The sequence below is a fragment of the Falco rusticolus genome, chromosome 5, assembly GCF_015220075.1.
Source record: "Falco rusticolus isolate bFalRus1 chromosome 5, bFalRus1.pri, whole genome shotgun sequence".
Classification (NCBI taxonomy): Eukaryota; Metazoa; Chordata; class Aves; order Falconiformes; family Falconidae; genus Falco; species Falco rusticolus.
In genome coordinates, this window is record NC_051191.1 from 89,456,835 (window position 1) to 89,475,007 (window position 18,173).

The following is an 18,173-nucleotide window of genomic DNA, read 5'->3' on the forward strand; positions in this document are numbered from 1 at the left end:
ACTAAATCTCGTTGCCTTGCCCCGCCTGGCCTGCAGGATGTCCGTCACTGCTGCTGACGGGTTCTTCTTCCAGGTAAGCTTTGTAGAGGACTTGCCACACAGACCTTCCTGCTGGGAAAAGCTACATAATGACAGCAACCCTCGCAGCCTTGAAAGCTTAAAGAGTAACTTTATCTGTATATCCTACACACAGAGGGTACCTTTGAGCAGACCAAACTGAAAATACCACGTCTCACTTTGTTTGCACTCCCACAGCACTGAATGGCAAATCCTTGGAAAAACACTCCCAAGTGGAAGGTGAGGCTGGAAGTAGGGGTGCCTGTGACTGTGTATATATGCATTTATAGAAAGAGGCTATAAAGTATAAATTTATTTACAAGTAAATAAAAGTAAAGTATAAATTTATTTACAAGTAAAATTCCTTGTACCAGAAGGAATTGCACGGTTTGCCTCTAAGATGTTCTCCTCTGCATGAGAGGCAAGGTGTGGAATACATCCTCCTTACACGAGGCTGACTTAGCCCCCATAGTTATGTACCATTAACTCAAGGCTCACCTGTCTTCAAACCTCGTACACAGCTGACAGGCGTGATACTACAGCTCTGTGACTGGACAGCACTGGAATCTATGTGCCGTCTTGAGTCCTAAGTAATTTTAGTGGGATTTGATGCTAAAATGTGTGGTGTTGCTAGTACTTGCTGGCAGAAGAATCTATTCTGTGTTGAAATATGCACATTTTAATTTCTTGTCCTTATTGCTTGATCAATAGGCATCCTGGGAAGGTGGTCAGAGCAATTCTGTTTGGTGCAGCTCTCAGCCCGCAACGTCTGAAGGTGGTGAGCAGAAGTGAGCCTGCGATCATGCTCTTGGCACTGTAGCACAGACACAGCCTGGGTACTAGAGCAGCAGCAGCAGGTAAGCGTGTCCAATTTTTTTACAGGGTATGATTTCCATGCTCACCAGATAGTGGAAACTGGAATACATGGAATTAATGAGCTCTTGGGACCATTGCAGACAGTGTCAGTAGAAGTTCTTAGGCAGAAGCTGCACTTTTCCATGCTAAATGCTCTTAAAGGAGCCACCAAATGTGCAAAGAAGGGAGATCCCGCTGGTATCCCACACTTCCTCCAGCCATCTCCTACACCAAATGCTCACAAATGAATGAAGGGTGAGATTGGAAGCAAAGGTGGAATTCAGCTCTCCTACTGGAGAGAGGATGCTCTGGAAGAATCACTGCTGAGCCTGATGCTGCCCCAGGGACTGAACAAAATTCAGAAGCGATCATAAAGGGAGACAGAAGTCTGGTAAACAGCTGGAGAGGAGCAAGGTGCCGAGCAGCACCCTGGAATAGCTGGGTGTGCCTGTATCTTGGAATATGGGCTGCCATCCTCCAAGCCGTATCGTCCTCGAAGGGATGTATTGGCACTCCAGGGTGATAAAACCCACAAGACTACTGTCACTTCGGCGTCTTCTTCCCCTGATTCTCACACACAGACCTCTCCAGCCTGTTTCCAGCCTCCAAGCCCAGGACGCTGGAGGGCACTGGTATGGGCTGAGGGCACCCTCCTTCCCTGCTGAGGAGCCGTGCCGAGTTGGGAGCACCCAGACCTGGGAGCCCAGCGGCACTGCCGGGCCCTACAGTTAGACCAGGGGAAGACAGGGGACGGTTCCTCTAAGAGCAGAGACTAACCAGATGAAGACTGTCACCAGCAAACTAAGATGATGAAGCCCCCAGAGGCAGCATTATTCACTTATGTGATTTCTCTGGATGGCTCCAGTTCTTGCGTTACTGGGCAGCATTTGTGCGACCACAGGGAAGGGCTTTTTCCATGATATACCCCATGCATGGTGGAACTTGCCACTGTCAGGTGTTGTGAGGGCAGAAACCATAAACATGTTCAAAAAGACTTGAAAAAAATCAGCGGATGAAGTTTGGTGTGAGACAAGATGCAATTTCTGATAAAACAACTGGCTATTTAGGAATGTCTCCTTCCCCATGGCCCTGGTTTTTCAGTCCTTCTGAAGCTTCTTCCACTGAGTAGCTGGCTGGCCCCAGTGGCCTTTTGCTCTTACACAGTATTTTTTAATTTTTAAGTTTAATTATTTTTAAGTTTAAAATGAGGAGAGATGAGATACTGTCTTTTCCAGCCTTGTTGCCTTGGGAGCTAGTGAGATCCTTGGTGAGGTAGCTCTGAGCGCTGGAGTGCTCCTGGAGCTGTGCACCATGACTTACAGCAAGGTCTGATTTTCCCCAACATCAAGTGGGGGATTTTCCCCCTGTTGGTTACAGAGCTTTTGTAACTCGGACACCACCGTCCTCCTCTCCTCAAGAGCCAAGATGTGGATCACATCCTACAAATTCCAGCCCTGACTCTGGAAGGACCCACTAGTGGGGTCATAACTATTTGCTTATTTCACTTAAAAATCTGGTCTTTGCAGTGAAAGAAGGAGCTGGGGGGGTGGGGGGTGGGGTGGTGGCGAGAATTTTAATTCATGCTACTGATGGCTTTATGGAAGAAATGTAGTAAGAAACACCTTTGGTGTGAGACTGATATTAAACCAATTCAAAAATTATTTTCCTCCTTTGAAAGCAAAAAGTAATTAACTCTGAAGTGCTGGCAATATAATACCAGCTCTGAGTGGTCATGCATGTATTTAGTGCCTCAGTTCTCCAGTTCCGAGAGATGCTAGGGGATAGGGTTTATAACAAGTATATTATCTTCACATCAAAGAGGTATTTTTTTCATTTTAGAGGTAGTTCACGGTCACGGAAAAGTCAAGCTTTGCACAAGCCATAATTAGCAGCAAGGGTGGCTACTGGGCAAAAGAAATCTTTGGAAATGGACAGATGTTTATTTCCCTGGATGTTTAGGAAAACACTTTGGGGAGATGTATTTGCTGAGATTAATCCCAAATTCTTGTCCTGGTGTGGAAGACTCCTGGTGGGAATATTGAGGGTGTCTTCCCTGATCAGAAACCATGCAAAGCATGACCTTGCTGGGCTTTGGTTAGGTCTTGTCAGTCACCTCCAGGCTTCAAGGCTCAGTATATTCCCAGATAAAATCTCTCAGCCTTCAGCGCTTTGGGAAGGGTCACTGGATCTCCTATACAACCGGTGAGAATGAGGTTTAGCTGGTGACAGCCCAGCAGAGGCACGCTGTGTGGGATGCCATATGCCACCCCAGAGCAAAGCTGCAGCGCGGTGCACAGGTCTGCTCAGGACAATGGGGTGAGAACAATTCTCGACCCCTGTTCTGTGGTGACAAACCTGCATCTTCCCAAACGATGGTCAGCAGAAACGGGGCTGGGCTTGACTGACAGAAGCCATGCAAGGGAAGAAAAAGCATAACTCAAAAAATGAAATTCACAAAATGAATTCACAAACTAACAGAAGTGGGGAAGATGCTCCAGAGGCCCCGCTCACAGCCGGCCCATAACGCAGGTTACTTAGGGCTTTGTCCAGCCGAGTCCTGAACAGCTCCGAGAAGGGGGATTTCATAACTTCTCTGGGCACCGTTTCTACCTTTGATGACCCTTAGGATAAAGAAGCTTTTCCCATACCTCATCCGAATTGCTCACGTCCCACCTTGTGCCTGTTGCCCCTTCTGCTACAGCGCATCTCCAAGGAAAGTCTGGCTCCCTCTTCCCTGTGCCTTCCCACCGCAGGCAGCATCCATACCTTCTCATCCGACAGCTGAACAGCCCCACTTCTCCCGGTGTCTCCCTGCATGTTATGAGCTGCTGTTCCCTGACCACCCCAGTGACCCGCTGCTGAGTTCCGTGTTAATATCATTCTTCACTGGGGAGCCCCAGACTGGATGCGATGTAGGGTGGGTGAAACAAACTGGTGCTGCAACTGGAAATCCCAGATTTAGTGTCAGCAGGTCAGACCCTTGGTCTCAGGGTAAGAAGATTCCACCTCCCTTGCTGGCAACACATGCCTGTAACCAGGCTGGGGGTTTCGCACAGAGTGCGGCAGGGATGCTGTAAGAAAAAAACCAAGTGTTTCAGCAGATAATTAAAAATAAAAATAGGTGTAGGTGCCAGATCAGCCATGAGCCCAAACCTCCACTGGTCCAAGCTCTGAATATCCTTCAAAATGCAGGTGTGTCTGCACACCACAGCAAAGGCTGCAACCGGGGCTGAAGTTGGGGTGCACCCCAGTTTCGAGCAGTCCTGACAGTGCAGGACAGCCCGTTTTCCTTCTGCAGGATGATGGCAGCGGTGGCAGATCATGGGGTGGGAGGAGAAGTGGGTATGGGACTCTGCAACAGCACTCAAGGCAGGAGAAGATTGTTGAGGTAACGCTATGTGGAGAAACGACATCAAATAAGAGCTTAGAGACTATAAATGTACAACTTTTGATGCTCCATGGCTCTTGCAGGCGGGGGAGGAAGGCAGGGGGATGGAAGCCCCCGGGGGGCTGGGAGCCATGGGAGATCAAGGTTTTCTCTGGGCTGGACATTTGCTCTGTGGTTATGGAAGTTCAGGAGATCCTTTCTCTGGTGCCAAGTGGGTGGGCGGCAGGGAAGGGATGTGGTGGGGTTCAAGAAGCATTGGCTGTGTGTGCCAGCCGGGGGCAGAAAGCAGCGCTGAAGGAGAAGTGAGGGACTGTGGAGCCCTCCTTCCCGCCCGCCTCACTGCTCTTGCCAGCAGGCAGCGGGGTGTTGTCTTCATGCGGCTTGAAACAGCCGGTTAAATATCGTTAAATGGTTTAAAATTCTCAAGGTGATTTCAATTCAAGTACAGACTCTCAGTACTTGGTTACTATTTATTTTAGCAACTGAGGGTTTTTTCCCCTCTGTTATCAGGCTTGTGACTTTCTCTGTATTTCTGTGATAAATCACTGACCCTAATTATTGTGCCACTTAGCAAATAGCAAGGAGCTGGCAGAGAGGGGAGGTTTTGCTATATTATGCGTGTGTGTATACACATCCCATTTTCTTCTAACGCACTGTTCCAGGAGAAGTCCAGGTGACCTAGAGGCAGGTGCCAACACTGAAAACGCGTTCTAACAACAAAACCTGTTGTTAAAACCAAGTCTTCATGTCTAGAAGGCTGAATTATTGGGGAAAATTCTCATCCAGTGCTCATGACACATGCATGTAGGCTGCTTCTCTTCACAGCTATCTCTGGTCCTCCAGTAGTCATCTGCTCAGTTATGGATCCCAAACCACCGACTGCATCCTGTCTGCATTGACAGGACCTCTGCCATTTTGCCACATCAGGAATCCTCCTGAGAAGCTGTTTTCAATGCATATGAGTGGGGTTTATTTGAACATTTGTTTTCAGAAGCGAATAGGTGATTGCCTCAAAAGAGGAGGATGAATGAACCCCACAGAACTGACACCGGCCTCACATAATTCATTAATGTTCAACGTCTTCCCGCACTGTGCTGCCAGCATTGTTAAAACGTCACCTGTTAATGAAACTGCCGCAGCCACATGTTTCATTTATGGCTGTAAAAGAGCAGCAAGCCTGATGAAGGAATGGAGGCACCGAGACCCCCGCGGTGCCCATCACTGCCCATGCCGAGCTGCTGCCCACCGCCGAGCGCGGGGACAGCCGGGCTTCACGCGGGCGTGCGCGCCGCTGCCACAGCCTCCCATTTCATCAAGTCCAGCACTAATTGAGAAGTGCTTACTCCTCTTCAACTTGAGTGCTCGGTGCTGCCGGCGTGGTTTGCGTAGGGAGGAACAGCCAGCAACCCCGCTGCTGCTGAAGAACTGGTTTGAACATGAAGTAGCAATTCACCGTCGGTCACATATGAAAAACGTTGTTGTATTTCTTCGGTGCACAGGGGACTTTTCCCGACGCTCCTAAAGCTAAGCTGCCAGCAGGCTATAAACCCAAAGGGATTCAATCAGACCCTGCCTGTTCTTCATCGGGGGTGCCCAGGCTCCCTCGCCCTGCCAGCCACGTACCGACCCCCCCGTACAGCGAGGACCCTCGTGCTGCTCTACCTAAAACTGCTGGGGAGGCCCCTGGGAGCTGCTCCCCAGTGAGAAATGACCCACAGTGTGCCTGGCCTCACCTCCCAGCCCTCCAGCGGCACTTCCAGGCTGGGGGGGCTGCTGGGTGCCGGGCGAGGTGGGGCTGTGGGAGCTGGCAGCCCACTCCCGAGCTGGGGCTGGGGCGGACGCCCCAGCCCCAAGAGAGAAGCTGGGTGCTGCAGGTGAGGAGCCCGCACGAGTGGAACAATCTTGTGCTCACTGGGGATGATAGGTAGGATTTCTTTTAGAAGGGGTAAAAACGAGTCAATGGGAGAGCTGGAAACCAGTGGCTCCCTCCGTGGAAACGCTGACATGCTCGGCCGTGTGCAGGCAGACGACTTCCAAGCCTGCAACCTTGTCTTTGGTTCCTTCCAAAGACAATTCCCAGAGGTCAGCTACAGTGAAATAATTGTTACAAGGAAAAATGTTAGCATAAAAAGAATATTGGTTTTGAACAAACCTAATTAGATTCCCCCAAACCCACAACCTGTCATTCTACGGGAGGCTTTTTGGTCTCAAATCCATCTTGGTAAAGACAAGAAGTGAAAGCGGCAACCAATAACAATCATTACAAACCTTATTATATATCACAAATGTGAATTAGCAGAAAGTCTGATAGCTGTGCAAACAAGTCACCAGCTAGGAAAGAGACAGCTGATGGCGAAGATAAAACATTAATGAAAAAATCCTGGGTTTAAAGATTAAGGGCAAGGCGGCATTATTTAAGTATACTAAGACCTAATGAAATCCTTGCTATCATACAGGAGAATAGGATTCAAAGGGACCTCGTGGATCATTAAATCCCCATGCTATCTGTAGTGCCGTACCAAATAATCCTCTTCATGGAAAGAATGATATTAATCTTAAAGTGGTTCTTTTTGTCCCTAGACCCCAAGGGCTGCAGGGGAGTGTAGAAAGAAGCATTTTAGAACCTGATAATTCGGTTGGTTATAACCTCCTTGTGATTTCATATTTAAATCTGTTTGTCAGTATTTCACACCCATTTTCTCTGACAAAAACATTGAGTTCAGTAATGTCTCCTCCCTCTGTTAGTCCCTGTAGGTCCAGTTGTTAATTGTGATACACAAAAAGAAGAAATATTCATTGAATATTTATGTTCTGTGTTTGGAAAGAAATGGGATGTGCTTATTTCACAGGAAGGAATAAATACTTTCTGTCTCATCAGTAGCAATGGAGGCTGTCAAATAGCAACCATTATAGCAACGTACAGTAGCAGCACCAGAAAATTTGCAACAAAGGATATTACAAGAAGTGTCCGAGGAGCTTCCTGCATCACTGACATGATTTGTAAAAAATGCTGAAAGATCAGGGAAGCTACAAAGGACCAGGAAAGCGCTGAAGTTACGCTGGTACAGCCTGCCAGGTGTCATGCTGATCACACACTAGCCAGCAGCACGTCAAGTCCATACTTTAAAATGGTATTGTGATGACCTGGATTTCCCAAGCCCAATTAGTCTGACACTAGTCCCACACAAAATTGTGACTAAGTAGATACAGGAGGCGAATAAAACATTAATGAATAGTAGCACAGTCAATGCCAGCCAACGCCAAAATGTATTTTCTTAAAAGCAATCAACGAAACCTCTTATAAAAATGAGATTTCATATTTATCTGATTAAAATTATCTTTATAGATTGCTGGAAATCAGAGATGTCTATTTGACAGTTTTGTGTGTCCTTCTGATCTAAAAAAAAAAAGCAAGCAATAAAAAAAGGAGTGTAGCCTGTACTACACCAGTGAGATTAAAGACCGGTTCATAGATGTCCAAGTAATTGTCAAAGAGAAATTGCTCAGTAAGTGATTTTCATGAGAGCCTCAAGTTCAGTCCAAAGAAGATCAAGAACTGACTTTGGTTGTGATCTATAAATACACACAAGGGCGAAATTTTCTGGCAGTAGATAGCTCTACCACCTAGCTAAGCTAGATTTGTAAAAGAGCATAGCTAAGACCAAGGCTACACAAGTTCCAGGTAGGAAGAAGAAGAGATTTTGGACAGGGAGCAGGTGACCATTAGACCAGCTCGTTAGGTGAGGAGTGGATCCACCACCGTTTGAAGCCTCCAACTACTGTTTGCCCAGACAAAGTCGGTGCAGGCAGCCCTGGTGGTTGCTGGTGGCCAGCACCAGGCAGCAAGTCCAACTCAGGGGAACTCCGTTTTGGAAATGGGCATGGGTGCCTTTCCATCTTAATTCCTTCAGTTTAATTCCACAGTGCACAGGAGTGGTGCCAGCTCACGCCACAGGACATGCATCGTTGTCAGCTCCCCAGCTCACGAGCCCTTCGGTGCCCAGAGGACCAGAGTCCCAGCAAAAGCATCACACCGCGGGTGTGTTTCAGAGCACCCATCACTGCCTCCAAGCTTCGTCTCTCCACTGTGGTGTGCGGGGCAGCCACCAAACCTGGGGCAGATACAACACCACATATTTGCGATGCCTCTTGCGATGGCCATCACCCCATCGTTGTCTGCACGTGCTCTGTTCAAACAGCCACCTGGGCTATTTTCAAGCAGCTTCTTGCAAACATTGTGGATAGACACCTGGATTTCTTTTTCTGGCACTACAATTTCTGTGAAGTTACCTTGAGAAGGGAGGAATCTGCAGGAGCAGCTCCCTAAGCGTCTGATCTCAATGAAAGACCTCTTCTGGGGCAGTCTGAAAAGCACAAAATGATGGGTCAAGGGGAATAAACTAACAGATGGACTTGGCTGACCAGCAATGCCCACAGGACTCCTGAAGGAGAACAAATGCCTTCCTGGTAGGAAGATCATCTTGGCCCCACCAAGACCCCAACGGCATCCGGGGTCTCGCTGCGCCCCATGGTTGCTTCTTAGTGGGTAAGTGGGTCTCCGCTTCTAAAACAAAAAGATGCAGAAAGGGCAAACCTGGGGTAGTTCGTGGTATCTCAGGCACTTTTCCATAAGCCAGTGGTGAAGCAGCATCGGAGCAGAGCTGTGGAGTGGAACTGCTGGTGTTTGGGGGGAGGAGGCTCGTTCCCACCAGCTCTGGTGTGGACCCGTGGACTGAATCACCATTCCTGGCTGGAAGGTGTCAGGAGTGTTTCTGGAGCGTGTCTTTGGCTTCTATTTCACATGAAAGGAATCTGCCAGTGTGCTCCAAGGCTGCTGCACTCTGCAAGCCAAAGCAGGAGACGGGGGGCAACCAGGAAAGTCTCCCATCAAAAGTGCTCACTTAATCCAAACTAAAATGCTGATGCTGAGACGCCTGCAGATGCTCACACTGCAGTATGCAGGAGGCTAAAGGAGATGATTATTTAGGGTTATCAAACTGTGATAAAAATTGCTACCATTGGCACATCTTCTTACGGGGAAGTTGCCTAGCAGTGAAAGCTTTTTTTTTTTCCTTCCAGTCATCACAGACGGTCATCCGACACTGTAAGGGTGCCAGACTCTCACGTCTGCTGTTAAAGTGATGGAACTTCTGTTCCTAATCACACCATGGCTGATAATGACATCGGAAGGACAACCTTGCTATTCTCTTTTTTCCTCACTTAAATGGGTAGCTTGAACAAAATGCATATATATACTGTATGGTGTCTTCATATGTCATTGGAAGGAAATATAAATGCCACGAGTACATTCTTTATTGTATAGCTGACCCTCTCTGAAAATGCTGAATCTTAGCATATAGAAGTGTCTGCTTTTAATGCAAAATCAGTGTTGGGCATATTCTGCAGAATCTGATCCAAAGCTTGTTGAAGTCTGTGGAAACTTCATCTTTGACAGGGCTCTGAACAGACTCACGGAGCTGTTTCCCACAGTGTGAAGCAGACTGACTTAGATGCACCGTGATAGTAGGTTTTTCTGAAATGTCCACAAAATTAAGGCATGCAGAGTGAGAGACCGACAGCATGCAGGAGAGATCTACCCACCTGTCCTACATATTTCAGCAAAACAAATCAGAACGTCTGTCAAGACATACAGGGTTGAGTCTACAAAGCTCTAAGCACTCTTTGAGGTGATGAAAGCTCTTACCTCTCAGTGACCTCTTTGGAGAATCAAGCACTGTAAGTGTCAAATCCCAAAGTTTAGTGAGGTGGGAAGCCTTTTTTTCTACTCTTTTTCCTCTGGACATCAATGGCTTTGTTTTGCTTGTCTCTATTCTGTTTTTCAGAGCAGGGTATTGCAGGCAGGGAAGGAGAATGACTGAAGTATGTGTGCCCAGACATTTTCAATTGGCTTATGACACAGCATGAATATGCTGTAATGGCAGGAGTTTGTATTTGTCTTCAGAATTTCATTTCAATTTTACTTCTTTATCCGCCCGTCTCTTCTGATATTCACTGGATGCAAGGAAATGACATTGCAATAGCCATTGATATATTTGGTAGGGGATGGTGGCTGGCAAATTAGTGATGATCAAAGGATGACACGCTTCTCTTCACATGTAAGAAAAGACATTTTAGTTATTCAAAAGCAGCACTGAAAAATCTACATCCCAATTAAGGTGTAAACTGTGTGGCTGGCAAGATGCAGGAAACGGTTGCAAGTCCCCTCAGCAGAGACTGCTTGAGAAATGCCAGCAATGGGTGCTGTAACAGTAGCAGTGGGAGAAAACATCACAAATATGAATGGGAATAAGTGATAAGATCATCGCCCATCTGTGTGAGCTGGTCTGTGGCTGCAGGGGTGGCAGCAGCAAAAAGCTCCTAGATTTTCTGATGCCTGTGAGCACGGATTGCTGCTAACCATTTGTGTGCACACTGGGTAGCATGACCATGTCCCCTTGCTGTAGCTGGCTCCCCACTTGGTGTGGGGTACAAAGCAAAAATTGGATCCCTCTTCCCACTAGAAGGTTTTTTCCTTACCTAACATCAGCCAGCACCTTCATGGACTTTCTCTTCTAGTGGGTCAGTCAAAAGTGCCCATCTCTCCCTCCATCTTTTTCTAATCTCAGCTGAAAATGTCACTGGTTTTCCTTTCCTGCGGTGTCTTAACATCCTTGTTTTGTTTTGTTTTGTTGTTTGAGGTTTTTTACGCTACTTTTTCTTATTTGGAGCAGTGCCTGTATTATTTAACTCACTGAGAATTTTGGGGATGTGGTCCCCATGCAAGAGGCTGTGCAGCATCACTGTGCTGAGCTGTGAAACAGCAACACCAGGGGTGCCTCCCTTCCCCGTCGGAACAGCTTTCTACTGCCAAACTGTTCACAGGTTAAGAACCACCACCTCTAGTCATTCTCAGGTGGTTTTGAAGTCCATAAACATATACATACATGCATACACGTGTGTCTATGCATATAGTTCCATGTGCCTATGGTATGTGTCAGGAGGACACCACAACCTGCCAGATCATCTGCAGAGCCCCTGCTCAGCCGCAGGTTTCTGCACGCCGTGCTGTTTGCCATGCCGCCTTGGCTGCCCCACCGGCACACCAGGCTGTTCCCAAAAAACCTTTTGTCTGTAGCGCTGTGTCCCAGATCCCAGCCACGGCTCTTCTCCCCTCCAAACTGCTCACTTTCTCCTGGGATTAAGCTACAGGTTTGCATGTCCAAAGGGTGAAACAAGCTGGCTAACCATTTCACAAGCACTGACTCTCTCCTTCAGCTCAAAAGACATTTGTTTTTCTTCATTTTGGGGGGATACTGCCTCTGTTATTTCCACGCGCTGACCATGCTTTCTGCTGATCCATCATGGGACTATTTAGTGACTCCAGCTAAATTTTCAGGCTCAGGGATCAAAGGCTGTTGTGTGATTTATTTTTTGCCAGTGATTTCTTGGTCTTTCTCTGACTTCTTCCCATGCCACTCCTCTCCCTGTCGTGCAGCCATAGGTTTGCAGAGCCTTGGGCTATGCGTGCTCTGTGGATCTGGTTTAGTTCCCTGTCAATTATTCCTCCTTGTTTACGGTAACAGCTCATATCACATTTTATTACTGTGGCTCACGTGCCTTTCACATCATTGCTTTTGAAATACGGAATTTATTCTGAAATGTGTCTGGTTTTTAGTCTAGTTCCTCACTGTTTCCAAAACCCAGGGGGATCTTGTTGGTTTTGCATCTTTTTTGCTGGCTGCAGCTGTGTCCATGTTCCAGGGTTATTGCTCAAGTTTCTGTAAGAAACATGGAAATGTTTTTCCTTCTCTTCTCTGACTTCCGAGCCTTTTAGCCACCTCTGCCCCTGCTTTCTCTCCCTTCTGAGCCTTAAGTGCTGTGCTCCCTTCCTGGCCATTGTGTGGAACACAAAGATGAAATGACTGGGGTGTGTGAAAGCGTTTGCCGGCACTTCAATATTATCTTCTCCTGCAGGATATCACAGTTAACCCTGCGTCTCCACTGCCCTTTGCAGCAGCGCAGGATTAACATCTCAGCTGCTGCTACGTGCTGGCAGAGAGCCGGCTGCCTCTCCCATCGCATCGCCCAAGGGTCTCACACCAGACCACCTGGACCACTGCATGAATCAGGGCAGCTTTGGGCTGTTTATCCCTCTTGCCGTGCCTCCACGCCAGTATCCCCTTCTGTCAGGGCCTGATTTCACCCGCAAAGCTGTATTTTCTATAGGGTACATGGGATAATTTTAGAGAAGCTCCTGCTACCCCCTTGGCAGAAGGAGGGAAGCTCATTTCTGATGGGCGTTTATAAAAGACCCACTACAGCTGCTCTGGGGCGGGGGGAACCGGAGCGATGTACTCTGTGTGTAATGTAAACAAGCCTTACGTCTTCCCCATACACTTACATTTTTGCCAATTCCAAATGATAAAAAGCAGGCATCAGGTCTCAAAACACACGATTGTCTTTAAAATTCATGACAATTAAGAATATAAATTTTGAATGTTTATTCACCCTCCGTATTCTTAGCCTGGAAGCATATTTAATAGAACTTTCCTTTTTCTTTAAGAAAGGAAGCTTTTAACTCATGCTGGAGTGGGGAAAACATGAACTGCCTGGAGAGTCTATAGCTCAGGAATGGCTCGATGCTTCAGTGACTTTGGCAAAACTGAATATTACTGTTCCAGAGTTTAGGGTCTGGGGAAAAGCAGAGAGAAAAAAGAATAGGCCTGGATGGAAGGAGAAACCCTTGATGAAGCAAGTTTGTTGCTGCTGAGAGGAGGGGTGGCTACTTCCGCCTCCAAGACTTGCTGTCCCCCACCAGTTCCAAAGACTCAGGCTCTTCTTTCGGCAGCACCATGTAACTTGGCTTTCCACAGCTTAGGCAAAGCAGGCTGAAAAAATACAAGATTTTGCTACCCCTAAGAGTCCACTGTCCTAGGTGACAATGTCTTCTCTGCCCCTACTGCTCCATCTTATCTCCTGGCAGAAGTCTCTCTGGAAAAGGATTATAAAGGTCAGGCTATGGGGTGCATCCGTAATGTGGAGGAGGCTGCCAGACCCACCTTTTTTTTCTAGGAGTGGCAAAAACAACCAGGAGGATTTGGGGAGTGTTTTGCCCACACTGTGTATCTGGCTACCACAAGAAAAGAAGGTATCTCAGGAACGTGAGAGCTCCACTGAGTGGGATCACAAGCCAGAAGATTGGGAAAGAAAGGTGTTTCAAAAACTCCTTTGTGTTCCTCAAGCTGGAGGGCAGATCCTCATATTCATACACCGTTGTGCAAAACAGACCACTAGGCACAGACATAGACAATAGACAGAAGTGCCACCACTCAGGTGGTCTTAAGTAGGGACAAACGAAAACTCCAGGTAGGAGCTTGTAACTGTGATGAATTCTCTGCCCAGCAGCAGGTTAATAGCTATTATTCACAAGACGTGTCAGAAGGAAGAGTCTGTGACAATGACCAACAGATCTGCAGACCATTCTCAGCTACATTGAAACAACTGATGGAGTCAGACCAGAACAAGGAAAGTTTCCCACCTTAACGGACATAAAGCCATATAGCCGCTGCTGCTGTATAGCTCCACCAAACGCGTGATACTGACCTGCGACCTGGGTTGGGATTTTAGCACTCCGCAGGATCCCACCAGTTGTCAGTGTCTTACAGAGCTCACAAAGCTGGATCCCAGGGCCTTTTGCATTACATACGCCAGTGTGGCCACTCGACGGTGGGCGTTACAGCTTCCAGTCGCAGCTTGCAGCTCTCTGTGAACTTGGAGCAATCCTACACCCTTTCTGTGTCCCAGTTTGCCTCTTCCAAGAGTATTCTTATTTCTAAGAATAATTATATTCTCCTGTTACAGAAGGGCTGTTGAGAACATATTAGTTCACGTTAATAAAGCAGTTGTATACCCTTTACTACTAGTTACTACTTTACTACGTTCATTACTACAGTAGAGACATGCAGAGTTTTGTTTTATCCACTGAAAAGGATAATACTTTTAGAAATCCTAATAGCAGGTAGGAAGCAACGAGACAAATCACAAAACAAATCTATGAAACAACCATTTGAACATGAAAATGCAGAAAACTTGAATACAGGCTACTACTTGGTGTAGCACAACAAAATGTAAGCTGGGTAACCAGCTGATTAATCACAACTGCTGACAATTACTTACGAGCATTCCTGAAGGGGAGCGTGATCCTAAACGTTATCTGTTGGGAAAGAGTATAAATTCCTTTCAAGAAAACAGATGTCTTCCTCTCTGTACAGGTAGTGGACAGCAGGTACACTAGAACATGAAGAACACTACATCAATAGCTAACAAATAGCTAGAGGAATTCATAAAGTAGTTGTTGTGTAAGCAACTACGGCAAAATAAGGTGATAAATAGCAGGCAACTGGGGTTTATAATGTACCTGGCAAACCAACTTAATTATGTTCTTTGACAGGATAACAAGCTTAGTGGGCAAAAAGTACTCCATGGTAGCTTTTTGTATAGTTCCCTGGGATGTCCTTTATGCGGGTTACTGAAATCTGAATGGCACTTCTCAAACTCCAGCTCTCCCAGTGTGTGCCAACGCAGGGAAGTGTGCCACGCAATGCAGTGTTTTTGCAGCCAACACAGTCATTTTAAACTACACGGCTGTGCTAAGGATGTTTTCTCAACCTACAAATCTATGAAAACCACTGAATGAAAAGTGGATTACACCATATCCTTTTTCATAAGAAGGATTTGAGTCTTAAACTTCAGTATTCCAGAGGGGCTCAAAACCACAGCTATGCAGGCGTTTTGCTGTTAGAGCAGCCAGTAGAGGTGATGCACATAATCTTGGTTTATTTTGCCGTTAGATGGTAGCCAGCGGTTTGTTGGAGGTGGAAAAATTGTTGGAGCTGCGAACGGACACCCTCTTCCAAATTCATCGAGAAGGCTGTTGCCCAAAGGCACATAACTTCCCTCCCCTTGGCTGCCCCGACACCACCTGCTGCCTGATCCCTCGTGCTGGGAGGTGGCACTGTTCCTGCACCCTGACCCAGTTCAGCCAGTGTGGCAGGAGTTCTTTCCCTGACCTCTGTAATACACTTCCAGCCCCCTAGCAAGGGGACTAGGAGAGGTGTAGGATGGTGCAAATCTAAGCAATACCACGCCATGTCAGATGCTCTCTGAAGAGGCTATTTATATTTATTGGCTTTATATTTATTGGGGTCGAACTTCAGTTTATTGATTTCAGCTTATTCCTCTGCCTCGCACTTTGTGTATTCTCACCCTCCAGAGTTATGTACATGCTTCTGTCTTTCTGCCCGGCAGGTATGGCTGGGCTCTGCGCAGTCTGTTCTCAAGTTGAGAGGGGTCGCTTGGGCGTGACAGGAGACCTCCTTGCTTAATCCTCCACCGTTTACACTTACCCTGGGTGTAAGCAAACACTTACCTCTGTTTGCTATACTAGCCAGGGTCAGTACTTTGGCATTACTAGAGTAAAAGGTATTTGTTCCCTGTGTCCTGCCTTTGGGTCTGTAAACACCATGGGATCCAGTGGTTAAAAACTGCATAGCTAGTACTATGTTAGTATCACTGCTACGAGCTAAAAACACGAGCCAGGTGTAGCACGGATGACATGGATCAGATCAGCTAAGGTAGAGGTACCAGAAAGTTGACGCACCTCACTGTGGTCTTGCTGCTGGAGGAGGACAAAAAGCCATCTTCTCAGGAGGGGTCACACACGATCACAGCTTGGTCCATTTCTCCTGAGAAGGTGCAGAGCAAGTATTTGAACTCTCTTTCCTACAGGTTTCTGCTTCTCAGTTGCACCCTATGTGACTTTGTACTCCATGAGTCCTCTCTTACCTTTACATTGAATGACAAGGAAACAAGAAAAGCATATTTCTTTGGGAGATGAAAACAGAGTGGCCACTATAGGAATGTCAAGTGGGGTGCAAAACTGATGATATGTCTGCCTTGTACAAAGCCTCGTGAAAAACAGCCAGACACCCAGGGTAAGTGTAAACGGTGGAGGATTAAGCAAGGAGGTCTCCTGTCACGCCCAAGCGACCCCTCTCAACTTGAGAACAGACTGCGCAGAGCCCAGCCATACCTGCCGGGCAGAAAGACAGAAGCATGTACATAACTCTGGAGGGTGAGAATACACAAAGTGCGAGGCAGAGGAATAAGCTGAAATCAATAAACTGAAGTTCGACCCCAATAAATATAAAGGAAGAGATGAATAAACATGAGTATGGAGAAACGGAGAGATCACAGAAAAGAGTCACAGGGTTAATGAGAACATAGTCAAGGGGGAATTGCTATATGTGGCTGGCAGAAACGCACAAAATGTTATACCAAATGGATATTGGGATTAATAAGTGTCATGACTTTAAACAAGTAATGTAGCTGGAGAGTATCAAAGCATGTTTCGGTCAGCACAATAAAAAGAATACATAAGCCAAATGAACAGAAAACAGACAAAAGAATGCAGGATTCAGCGAATCTGGGCCCATCTTGTTTGTGAAAAAAAAAAAACGCCCAACCCTACACTCAGTGTTTTCTTAATGCTGATATGAGTAAGTCTCCTTACTATGAAGCTTAGAGGAACAGGACCTCAGTTCCCTCCACGAGGGAAAAAGGAATCAACCATTTCTAACCAGCCACATTTGCAGGAATTGCAGTTTCATTTACTTCTGGCTTCACATGCTGTGTTCTTCTGCTTTACTTAGGAACGGAACAACCCCTGACTAATAATGTGTCATGACCGTGGCGGTGCTCATTGAGTGAAGCACAGCTATGCCGTAACTTTCTGGACAGGGAGCAGGGATGCAGAAGTATTAAGAAAGGGAAGAGAGCTCTGCTGACGAGCCTCTAAATCACTGCCAGGAAGCCCACACTTCCCAGGCTCAGACCGGGTCCTGGGATGATCCTTGCACCTCCCCAGGCTGTCCTGGTGATGCGAAGGTGACTTCACAGCAAAGACCGAGTCAGACCATCGGCAAAGGTGCACAGGTGACATGTGTGATCCCTGACCGAACCAGCACCAGTGATCCCAGTTCACCTTTTTAGACAGGTGATGCCAAACTCAGAAGGAGGTCACACCAAAGCAAAAGTGACGAGCCACACCAGAAGGCACAGATTTACCTGAATTGGAGAAGACAGAGGAAAGTCTGTGCCTCTGGTACCCGTAACTGTGAGTCAGCAGCAACAACTGTCTCTGTCCTTCCATTTATACAGCAGTAGCTGCTATACGATGGCAAGATACCCACTACAGTTTTAGATTAGGGTGGAGGGGAGCACGGGCTACCACCTTGCCAAGAAACAGAATGGGACAGCAGAGGAAAGAAAAAATCCCAAGGGAAAAATCAGTTAAATAAGTTTAAACATAACCAGGATACCTTACAGGTAAGGATAGATGCTGTAAACACGATGGTGAAGTTTTTATCTTTTTATTATTTTTAAATTAGCTTCTTACATTGGTCATTGCAGAAAAATCTTCTGAACACAAGCTAAACACAAACCGCTGGTTTCTCCTTCTGAAACAGATCTAATAGCAACAACCCAAAGCAAAGCTGACTCTGGAAAAATTATAACCAGGCTCTGGTTAACTTCAGCTCCTGGGAGGTTGTTAACTCTTTCACTGATGGTAGTTACTGGACAAATACCCAGTTTCCGTCGGTATGTAGCTACCACCGTTACCATAGCTGGTCTATGCACCCTAAGAGAGCCCTTGCCTTGATTTCCAAGCCCAGTCATGAAGCGGAGCGATCCCCTGGTTGGGATTATTTCCCTCTAGAGAACAGCCCATGCTCTGCCTCGTGCTTGCCCTGGGCATCCTCTGCATTCTTCCCCAGGAGCTCCTGTGGCCCTGAGGCACAGCCCTTTCTGGTGC

The 18,173-nt window shown here is 46.9% G+C and overlaps 1 long non-coding RNA gene across 1 annotated transcript in view; it reads left to right on the top strand.

Moving 5' to 3' along the window:
- The first annotated feature begins 640 nt into the window (after positions 1-640).
- Positions 641-18,173, top strand: part of LOC119147958 — a 29,903-nt gene continuing 12,370 nt past the window's right edge. Inside the window, exon 1 of the long non-coding RNA XR_005104250.1 lies at positions 641-914. This is a non-coding gene — a long non-coding RNA (uncharacterized LOC119147958). The remainder of the gene's footprint in view (positions 915-18,173) is intronic.